General features: G+C 40.5%; 1 pseudogene; it reads left to right on the forward strand.

Annotated features, from left to right (window-relative positions):
- LOC110213423 (mitochondrial import inner membrane translocase subunit Tim22 pseudogene) overlaps positions 1 to 8,355 on the forward strand; it is a 164,950-nt pseudogene extending 156,595 nt beyond the window's left edge.
- The last annotated feature ends 746 nt before the right edge of the window (positions 8,356 to 9,101 follow it).

Consider the following 9,101-nt stretch of genomic DNA (forward strand, 5'->3'; position numbering starts at 1 on the left):
TCCTGAAGGCTTTGGTCTTCAATATACAAACATATTGGATCATGGATCATAGATTTGAGCTGGAAGAGATTTGGAAAATACCTTGTCTGATCCTTGATTTTATTTGTTTATTTTTTTTTTATTTTTCATTTTTAAAATTCTGTACGTAACAAACACCAAACAAAATAAACATTTCTGAAAACACTGAACAAAGAAAGAGTCGTACTTGAAGCTACAAGTTCTATGACGTAGAGCTTGCTTTTCTTGTAAAGCATATGATAAATTTCACATTTAGCTTTCAAAGCTGTCCAGCTTATCTGTGATTCCTTCTGGATATATTTCTGTTTTCTTCTCATTTGGGCGGGAAGTGGGGAGGAAGGAAACCTTATCCCAGCTCCCCTCCTTTTTCCTTCCTTCTCTCCCAGTTTAAAAGAAAACGAAACAAAAACCTTGTAAAAATATGCTTAGTCAACCAAAACAAATTTCATTTGGGGGGAGGTACAAAAATCGTGTCTCATTTTTCATCTTAAATTCATCACCTCTCTGTTGGTGATAGGTACCTAGGTTTCATCACTGGTGCTATGGAATCATCAACCCTTTAATTTTACAGAAAATGAAACTGAGGCACAGGGAGGTCGAGTGGCTTGTGCGAGTCATGGAGGTAGTAAGTGAGAAGAGAGATCTGAAGCCAGGTCTTCTGCAAATCCAGGAATGTTTCCTCCATGACACACACGTGATTTGATTCATCCTAAATCAAATGCTAAAGTGTAAGAGATAGAAAGATTTTCTGGAATTAAAACATGTTCATTTATAAAAAGCAATGTTAAAAGAAATTCTTGTCATACCCCTCTATATGATGTACTCCTAGGCAGTTGCCTAATTTGCCCATCCTTATTTCTGGTTTATTTCCCAGTCAGGGCAAACCCATGGAGTGTCCCATAATAGGAGGCCCTGGGCCAACAGGAAAAAGAATGAAGATACTGGATACCCAGAGAGGAGGCCAAAATACTGTTTCTAATAATAGCAGTTCTGCATTCATTATCTTGTCTGGTCCTCATAATAACCCTGTGAAACAAACAAAATTGGCATTATGGCATATAATTTACAAATGAAAAAATAAACCTGTTTTTCAGAGAAGTATAATAAGTTGCCCAGAGACACACAGCTAGCAAATGCTAGAGCCAGGATTCAAATCCAGACATCTTGGCCTAGATATTCCACATAGTCTGGAAAAGGAGCCATGATAGAATAGAGAGAGGTTCTAGGAATCCTTCTGACCTTGCCTTCAAATTTGTATTTTGTGAGATCCATTCTTGACCATTCATGGAAACCTGGAGTTAGAGCCTTCTTTGAGGGCTCTGAATTTTGGGCACTCTGGTTACAGAACTGAAAGAGATTCATAAAGTAAAAATAATTTCTGATTAAGCAGTGCTTATCTCCTTTATTAACACCAATAATTGAGAATTAGCTAATTTTATTGTAGATAACATGGACAGAACAAGGAAACATGAGCACCAGAGGAAAACAGCCCTTTATTTAATAACTATATAGGGAACTGGGAGATTTGCCAGATGGGCAGAAATTCAGGGCAAAAGTTGATGGCTTCATTTCTCTAAGATTCGAAGCTTAGATAGTAGCTGTTTGAGTCTTGATGGGAGTTTAGAGGAATTCACTCATCCTAACTTACTTGAAAATGAGGGCTGGAAGACTTATAATTGGGAAGGAGCAAGTGAAGAGGTAAGGCAGAGAAAAAGGGGGGCCTTGTTAATGGCCTGAGAAACCCTTTTAAGGTATTAGTTGCACTGAGGTCTTTCTGTTGAAAGAGATAAATGTGTCAGTTCAGTCTCTTGAACTATGTTCTCTCCAGCCAATCTCAAGAAAAAGCAGTAACACTTTTCCTCCAAGGGGAAGAAGAACCACCAGCAGCAGCAGATGACAGCATAAGAAGATGTTAATAGCAACTTGGTATAAAAGTAGTGAATAGAGGGAGCTGAGTTTTAGTAGATTATGGCTGCAGAGCCAGAGTGGTATAACAGTGGCCAGACTTTATTTAACCTTATAAAAAAATGCAGAAGCCTAAACTCGTGGAGCCTCTATACAATGTAGAAAATATACAAACGACTCAAAATAAGCCATACAAATTTTATACAATTATCTTACATCTCTGGTAGGTCTTATCTTCCTGAAGAGTCACATAGGATCTGTCCTGTACAAGAATGTTCTCATATTTATATAGTATTTTATTGTTGTTGTTGTTAGGTCATTTTTCAATCGCGTTCGACTCTTTGTGACCCCTTTTTGGGTTTTCTTGGTAAAGATACTAGAACAGTTTGCCATTTCCTTCTCATTTTACAGATGAGGAAACTGAGCCAAATAGGGTTAGGTGACATACTCAGAGTCATACAGGTAGTGAGTGTCTGAGCTTAGATTCGAACTCAGGTCTTCCTGACTTCAGGCCCTGCACTCTATCCACTGGGCCACCTAGCTGCCCCAAAATAGCCTACAAACAATCGATACAATTCTCTTGCATCTTGGAGAGGGAGATGTCTCACTTTTCCATAGAGTTGTAAGGGCTTGTGCTACAAGATAATAATCTCATACTTACATAGTACTTTGCAGTTTTCAAAGTGCTCTCCTCACAACAAATCTATGGAAGTATTGCATGCATTATGAACTCCATTTTATAGATGAAGAAACTGAGGCTTCAGAGAGGTTAAGTGGCTTATGTGAGGTCAAATAGCTAATAAGTGCCAGCACTGAGATTCATACTCAAATCTTCTGACTGTAGAGCACTAAGCGGGGATAATGTGGTGGGATATTCATCTGTGAAGAATGTTAGGGAGCAGCCAGGTGGCTCAGTGGATAAAGCTCTGGCCTTGGAGTCAGGAGGACCTGAGTTCAAATCCTGACTCAGACACTTGACTAACTGTGTGACCCTGAGCAAATCGCTTAACCCTGATTGCCTAACCAAAAAAAAAAAAGCCCCCTCCCAAAAAAAAGTGAGGGGCAGCTAGGTGGCACAGCGGATAGAGCACCAACCCTGGAGTCAGGAGGACCCAAGTTCAAATTCAACCTCAGATACATAACACTCACTAGCTGTGCGACTCTAGGTAAGTCACTTAACCCCAATTGTCTCATTCCGCTATGCAATACCTCTCTCAAGAAAGATTGTTTGGCTTTAAAGGCAGAATCTTGTTTTACAGAGTAAATGCAAGAAACGTTTTTATACTGAAATCTGTTTTAGATTCTGAACATAAGGAATTTATGTGCATTAATGAGGTATGGCCAATGAGGGTGATAAATTGTTCCTTATAAATCAGCCATACCCTAAGATTGTGATGTTAAAATATGATTTAATGTGAAATTTGTTTTATTGCTAAGAAACTTTCATGATACCAAGTGTGTTTAAAGTGTCAACTGGAGAACTGAGACAAAGGCAAGAGGGTAGGGGTGGGGGTAAGGGTGAGGGTCTGGCACTTCTGCTTTGGACAGAAATCTGGTTATCCAGTTCCACAGCAAACTTTCATCCTGTTCCTTCCTTCTATCTCCTTCCTTACCATATCAACCTCTTACAAGTAGTGTGAACCTGGGCACCTCATTTAACCTCTCTCTGCCTCAGTTTCCTCCTCCATACAATGGCTATAATTATAGTCTTTACCTCCCAGGATTGCTGTAAGGATAAAATGAGATGGTAGTTGTATAGTGCCTGGCAAACCTTAAAGCACTATATAAATGCTAGCTATTTTCTGTGAAGTTATCTTGATTATATGTATTCATTGCAAGCACTCTTTTAAATTAACATTGGGAGCCTGAAAAGTATGACCAGGAAGGATTCTGGCCCTTCCCTTGGAGTAGCTACAATGGACCTAATTTTAGGATTATAATCCTGGGCTGGTACAATAGAAATCAAGGTCTGGAACTGAAGTAGAGACAAGCAGCAGAACTCAAGGTCATATTATGAGGACAAGGTTAAGAGACACAAGAGGAAACAAAATAAGCAAAGCAGAAGAATAGGGTCAGTGTAGTGGAGAATCATGCCTTGGGTAGGCCTAGCCTGTATGATCTCTCAGATTCCATGATTTTATTGTAATAGCCAAGAGTCTTATCAGGCTGGGCACCTGAGGGCTTTAAAGGACCTCCAAAGCATTTCTCACACCTGAAAACAGAAAAGTGAGCTTTTTGAGGATCCCAAGTTTATTCTGGCCTGGGTTTGCAAGTTAAACTTGGCTCTTTGGGGTCATTGTTCCCCTGCTAGGCCCTGACAAAATGTGTCATTCAATAGCTGGAGTGAAAAGCCTGGGGAATCAGTCATGGATATGTTTCCCAATGTTAATTTTAAATAGTGCTTATGGAACAATGAATGACAGAACCAACCGTGGTCGCTTTATTTTTAGAGGAGGCAGAAAATCCAGTGGCAAAAACATTAGATTCAGAGCTAGAAGATCTGTGTTCAAATATAGGTTTTGCCATTTATAACCCAGAGAGTTTCAGGAAAATCATACCCCCGCGGGCCTCACTTTCTCCATCTGTAATATTAAGAGATTGGATTTAGTTGACCTCTACTGTTTCTTTGAGTGATAAATCGATGAACTTTACAATTCCATTAGAACATTAACTCTTAGTAAATGGCAAACAGGGAGCTGTGGTTTTTGTGTGTGTTCCATCTGTCAGATGATGTATTTTCAGTAAGGGTACATTGTCTTCAAAGAGAAAGCTAGAGTGAATACTTCTCATTTTTTTTTTCAAAAAGATTCCATTAGAAAGATTGCAAAAAATTAGCAAGGAGAAGAGACAGGCACTCATTCTGTTGACGTTCACGATATTAAGCCTCCCTTTCCCCTCTCCCTCCCACAAGCTCCAGTCCAAACAGAATGTCTTTTCAATTTCACAAGAGAAATAAAAAAAAAAGCCTAATCATTTAAAATGAAAGAACTGATTTCTAAAGAACCCAAATTGATTTTGGTGGCAGCAACTTAAACTGGATCCATTATTCAAAAGCGATTACCACATGGATATAATTTGCTGAAGGATTTTCCCTGGGGCTGGTGAGCTGGGCTAAGTCAGATGCCTTAGGTTGATTAATGCAGCTGCAGTGTCAGCCACGGCTCAGACTGCCACAGACTAAATCATGAAATGGGGTCAGTGCTGACTTCCAGAACAATGCTGGATCCATGAAGCAGGTCATGGCAGGCCATACACCAGGATAGTTGACAACAGATGAATTTTTCAGTCATAGTAACTCATGGAGATTGTCTTCCAAAGGTCTGCGATCTATAACCCAGCCACACTTGCAAAATCATAGTTTTCTTAATTCAAATGATAATATGACTAAAAATCATGATAGCCTATTTCTTAGCCCTTTAAGCTTTGCAGAATACTTTCCTTGTAACAAGGGAATAACCCTATGAGGTAGGAAGAGAAAGTATTATGGTCATCTGAGAAGGAAGTTATCACTAGTCATTTTGGCACCAGGAATTAATAGCATGAAAAGCACCCTTTCATCAACATTTTTAAAACACACAGTTTTTTGGAGGAGGAAGTCGTTCCACAAATAAACATAAGGCCTGTGAAAAGAGGGACACTGGCACAATAGAAGACTGTTGCTGGGGAAGTGAGCACCAAGAGGGAAGAAAAGGGTGGGGCTATATGAGAATGGACCTCACTAGGGGAATTGACACAAGGGGAAGGAAGGGAAAAGAAAGGGGTAGTCTCCTGTTCTAAGTTTTAAACCCAGTGGTTTCTATGCTGCTGAAGAATATAAGTACTATTCTTGACTTTCTAAATATCAGTACCATGAAACAAATCCCTAGTTACATCTTTGTCTAAAGAAGCTATTTGTCTCCTTTAATTTCCCCTTAGAAAGGAGCTAGTAACCTAGTTGTGATACCAAAATAGCTTTTAGCAAAATGCGTGATCCCAGCTGGTTACTGGGGAATGGATCCTAGGATCATCAAATCATAGGTTTAGACCTGGAAAGGCACCTTAGAGGCCCTCATTTTACACTTGAGGAAGCTGAAATTTAGGGAGGAAAGTGACTTGACCCGCAGCTAAGAATCAGAGGCCATATTCGAATCTAGCTCTTCCAAACTTCAATTCTGGCCCTTTATCTACTATGCCAAGATGCCCATTCAATGACTTAACTTACCATGACATTTGAATGCAAAGAATGTTACTGTGCTCTATGGAATAACAAGTATGGAGAATTCAAAGTACCATGGGAAGGCCTTTTAGGAAGTGATGCTGAGTGAAGAAAGTGAGAATGAAAGCATACTGTGAGTAAAAGTAAAAACTAAGAAAAAAAGTTAAAGTCAAATACAATGGGGCACATTACTTTCTGCTAACATTTGGTAAACTACAAAAGTGGAAAGTTACAAATCATAATTCTGCTATTATGCAGTATTGCTTAATTGGTTTTAGGCAAATGTACTCTGTAAAGGAAGCAGTTCAGGTGTTTGTCAGGTATCTACGCTTATAAAAACAAAATCAATCAGTACAAAGAGTCAGACATGACTGAACAGCTGAACGATAACAAAATTTATTAAATGACTGCGATGCACCAGGCACTGTGCTGGGACTAAAAAGACAGTCCCTTCCTTCAAGGAGCTTACATTCTAATAAGGAAGAATAGATGCACATATCTAATTAATATGTGAGCCAAATATATCAAGAGATTGCTACAGGCATCTAGGTGACTTAGTAGATTGAGAGCTGAACCTGGAGTCAGGAAGACCTGAGTTTAAATTTAACCTCAGATACTTATTAGCTGTGTGACCTGGGCAAATCCCTTAATCAAACAGTGATAATAATTGCACCTACCTCTGAGAGCTGGTGTGAGGATAAAATGAGATAATATTTGCAAAATGCCTCACAAATCTTAAAGCACTATACAAATGCCATTATGAGAAGTTAATGACAACATCAAAAAAAAGGAGGGTAGCCTTAGCCCAGGAGGAAGTGAACAGTTATGAAGACTCATTCCTTTCAACTGCAAGGCAGCATAGGCAGAGTACATACCTACCCAGCCCCCCCCATTGGGTCCCTCCTGCATTGTGATTTAGGATTATATTGCATCAATTCATACATGAGGAAAATATGAGGGAACCCCTTTTTCCTGGAACAGCTATCAATGCTGCATACATTCCAGGAAAATGTGATCAAGTGCACTGCACTTTTCAAAATAGATCTTTTAGCCAATGTTGCCTTTAAATGTAAAAACTCTGCAGACTGTGTCCATAACTCTTCCCCTTCCCTCTGAATTAAGAGTTAATGTCATGGTTGTAATGTCTTAATGAGATTTGGGAAGGCATAATCTCTCATAGACGGTTGATTGTAAATCATAACCAATGTAATTGGTTTAAAAATTCATCATGAAACCAAATGACACCCCAGGTGTGCAATTTGCCAAAGACACTAATGCTTCAACTTTTTTTAAATTGAGAATTTAAAAAAAACTACTTATATACCTGATAGTTCAATATTAATACAAAAGTAAAATGAATGGGTTTAGTACATCCCATTGCATTTGAGAACAACGCCACCCCAGATAAAATGTAGGGAAGCTTGTCTATGGTTTCTTCCCATCTCCGCAGCAGTGGCTTCTTCTCACCCTCCCCAGCATCCTGAACCAGCTCATTTGGGTTTAGTGCTGGGTCCCAGCTGGTTGTTAATTTATCCAAATTAAGATGTTAATTTGAGTGGCTTCATGCAGTAGTGGATGGAAGTTAGGTCTCAGTGTCAGAAGAAAACTCGATTCAGATCTCCTCTCTGACAAATACTGCTGTGTGATCCTGAGCAAGTCACTCAGTGCCCCACACAAGTCTCTAAGACTTTAAGTTGGGAGGCAGGCCAGCCATTGATGCCCCCCTCTAGACAGCCTGCTCCTGCAGTACCTGGTGGGGGACAAGCAGCAGCTGTGACTGCTGGTGCCCGGTGTCCTGGGTGGGATCCTGAGCCCAGCTAAGAATGAGGAGCAAAAGATGATTGAGAAAGCCATGGAGAGCTGCGCCTTGAAGGCCACCCTGGCCTGCGTGGGGAGATTTGTCTTGGGAGGAGTATTTCGAGTGTTCACTTCTAGCGTTGGTACAAATGTGGGCTTTGACCCAAAGGATCCTTATTGAACACCAACTGCAAGAGAAGTTCTTAAAGATATGAGACAGAGAGGAATGTCCCATGCCCAAAATGTTGCCATTGTGGGGGCCATTTTCCTGTACCAAGTGTCTGGTAGAATCTTATCAGGGAAAATCTGACTGGAAGAAAAGCATCCTCACCAGCTGCATCCCTGGAGGAGCCATTGGCTTTAGAGCTGGTTTAAAGGCTGGGGACATCGACTCTGGAGATTTTTCTGCTTTCTCTGAAGCCTTCAAGTACTACTTATGATGAGAGGGTCTTCTTCTGGGTGAGGAGCCGAGCACCCCATGAAAAGCCATGCAGTGGAGGAAGACAGTTGCCTAGACCATGAGTGTGAAAGACTCACTAGGTTTGTTTCCCTTCTTGAGTGGTGGGTGACACAAGGTGGGCTCTGCTGGCTGCTGCTGCTGCTGCTGCCTCCAGGTTCACGAACAGCTACACTCATCTCTTTCCAGGTGCTGGCAGACTGTCTTTCACGATGATCCCCAGTCCTTCCTGGACTCCACCCAGAAATTTCCAGTGAGAAATGCCACAGAATAGCCCCATCAAACAGATCAGGTACTGTTCATTGACTTCAGGGAGTTATGAATCCCGAGGGCAACTGTCCAATCTGCCTTTGTTACTGAAAAAATAGACATTCTTTACTATACTATGTTGGGATTAATTGCAAGCAACATATCATAAGGTCCCCTTATTTGAGGGAAGGGGAAGACTGTAGGGGGCAAAATAAAATTTACTTGTTCCTTCTAGCCCATTCTGTGGCTAGGAAATGGTTGCATCCTGTTGGCTACCACCAGTTTGAAAAGACAAAAAAAAAAGAGAGAGAGAGACTTTAAGTTGCAGAGTAAGTGAATGACTTGACTGCACTACTTAGCATGGCTCGCTTTAATCTTCCCATCCTGATGAAAACCATTATCACTTCCTTCTCCAACTATCATTAGATCAGCCCTGCATTGAAGTCCTACTCTGATACTTCATCATGGTGTGGTGATAAC

Source organism: Phascolarctos cinereus, unplaced genomic scaffold, assembly GCF_003287225.1.
Source record: "Phascolarctos cinereus isolate Bilbo 61053 unplaced genomic scaffold, phaCin_HiC Scaffold_726;HRSCAF=1367, whole genome shotgun sequence".
Classification (NCBI taxonomy): domain Eukaryota; kingdom Metazoa; phylum Chordata; class Mammalia; order Diprotodontia; family Phascolarctidae; genus Phascolarctos; species Phascolarctos cinereus.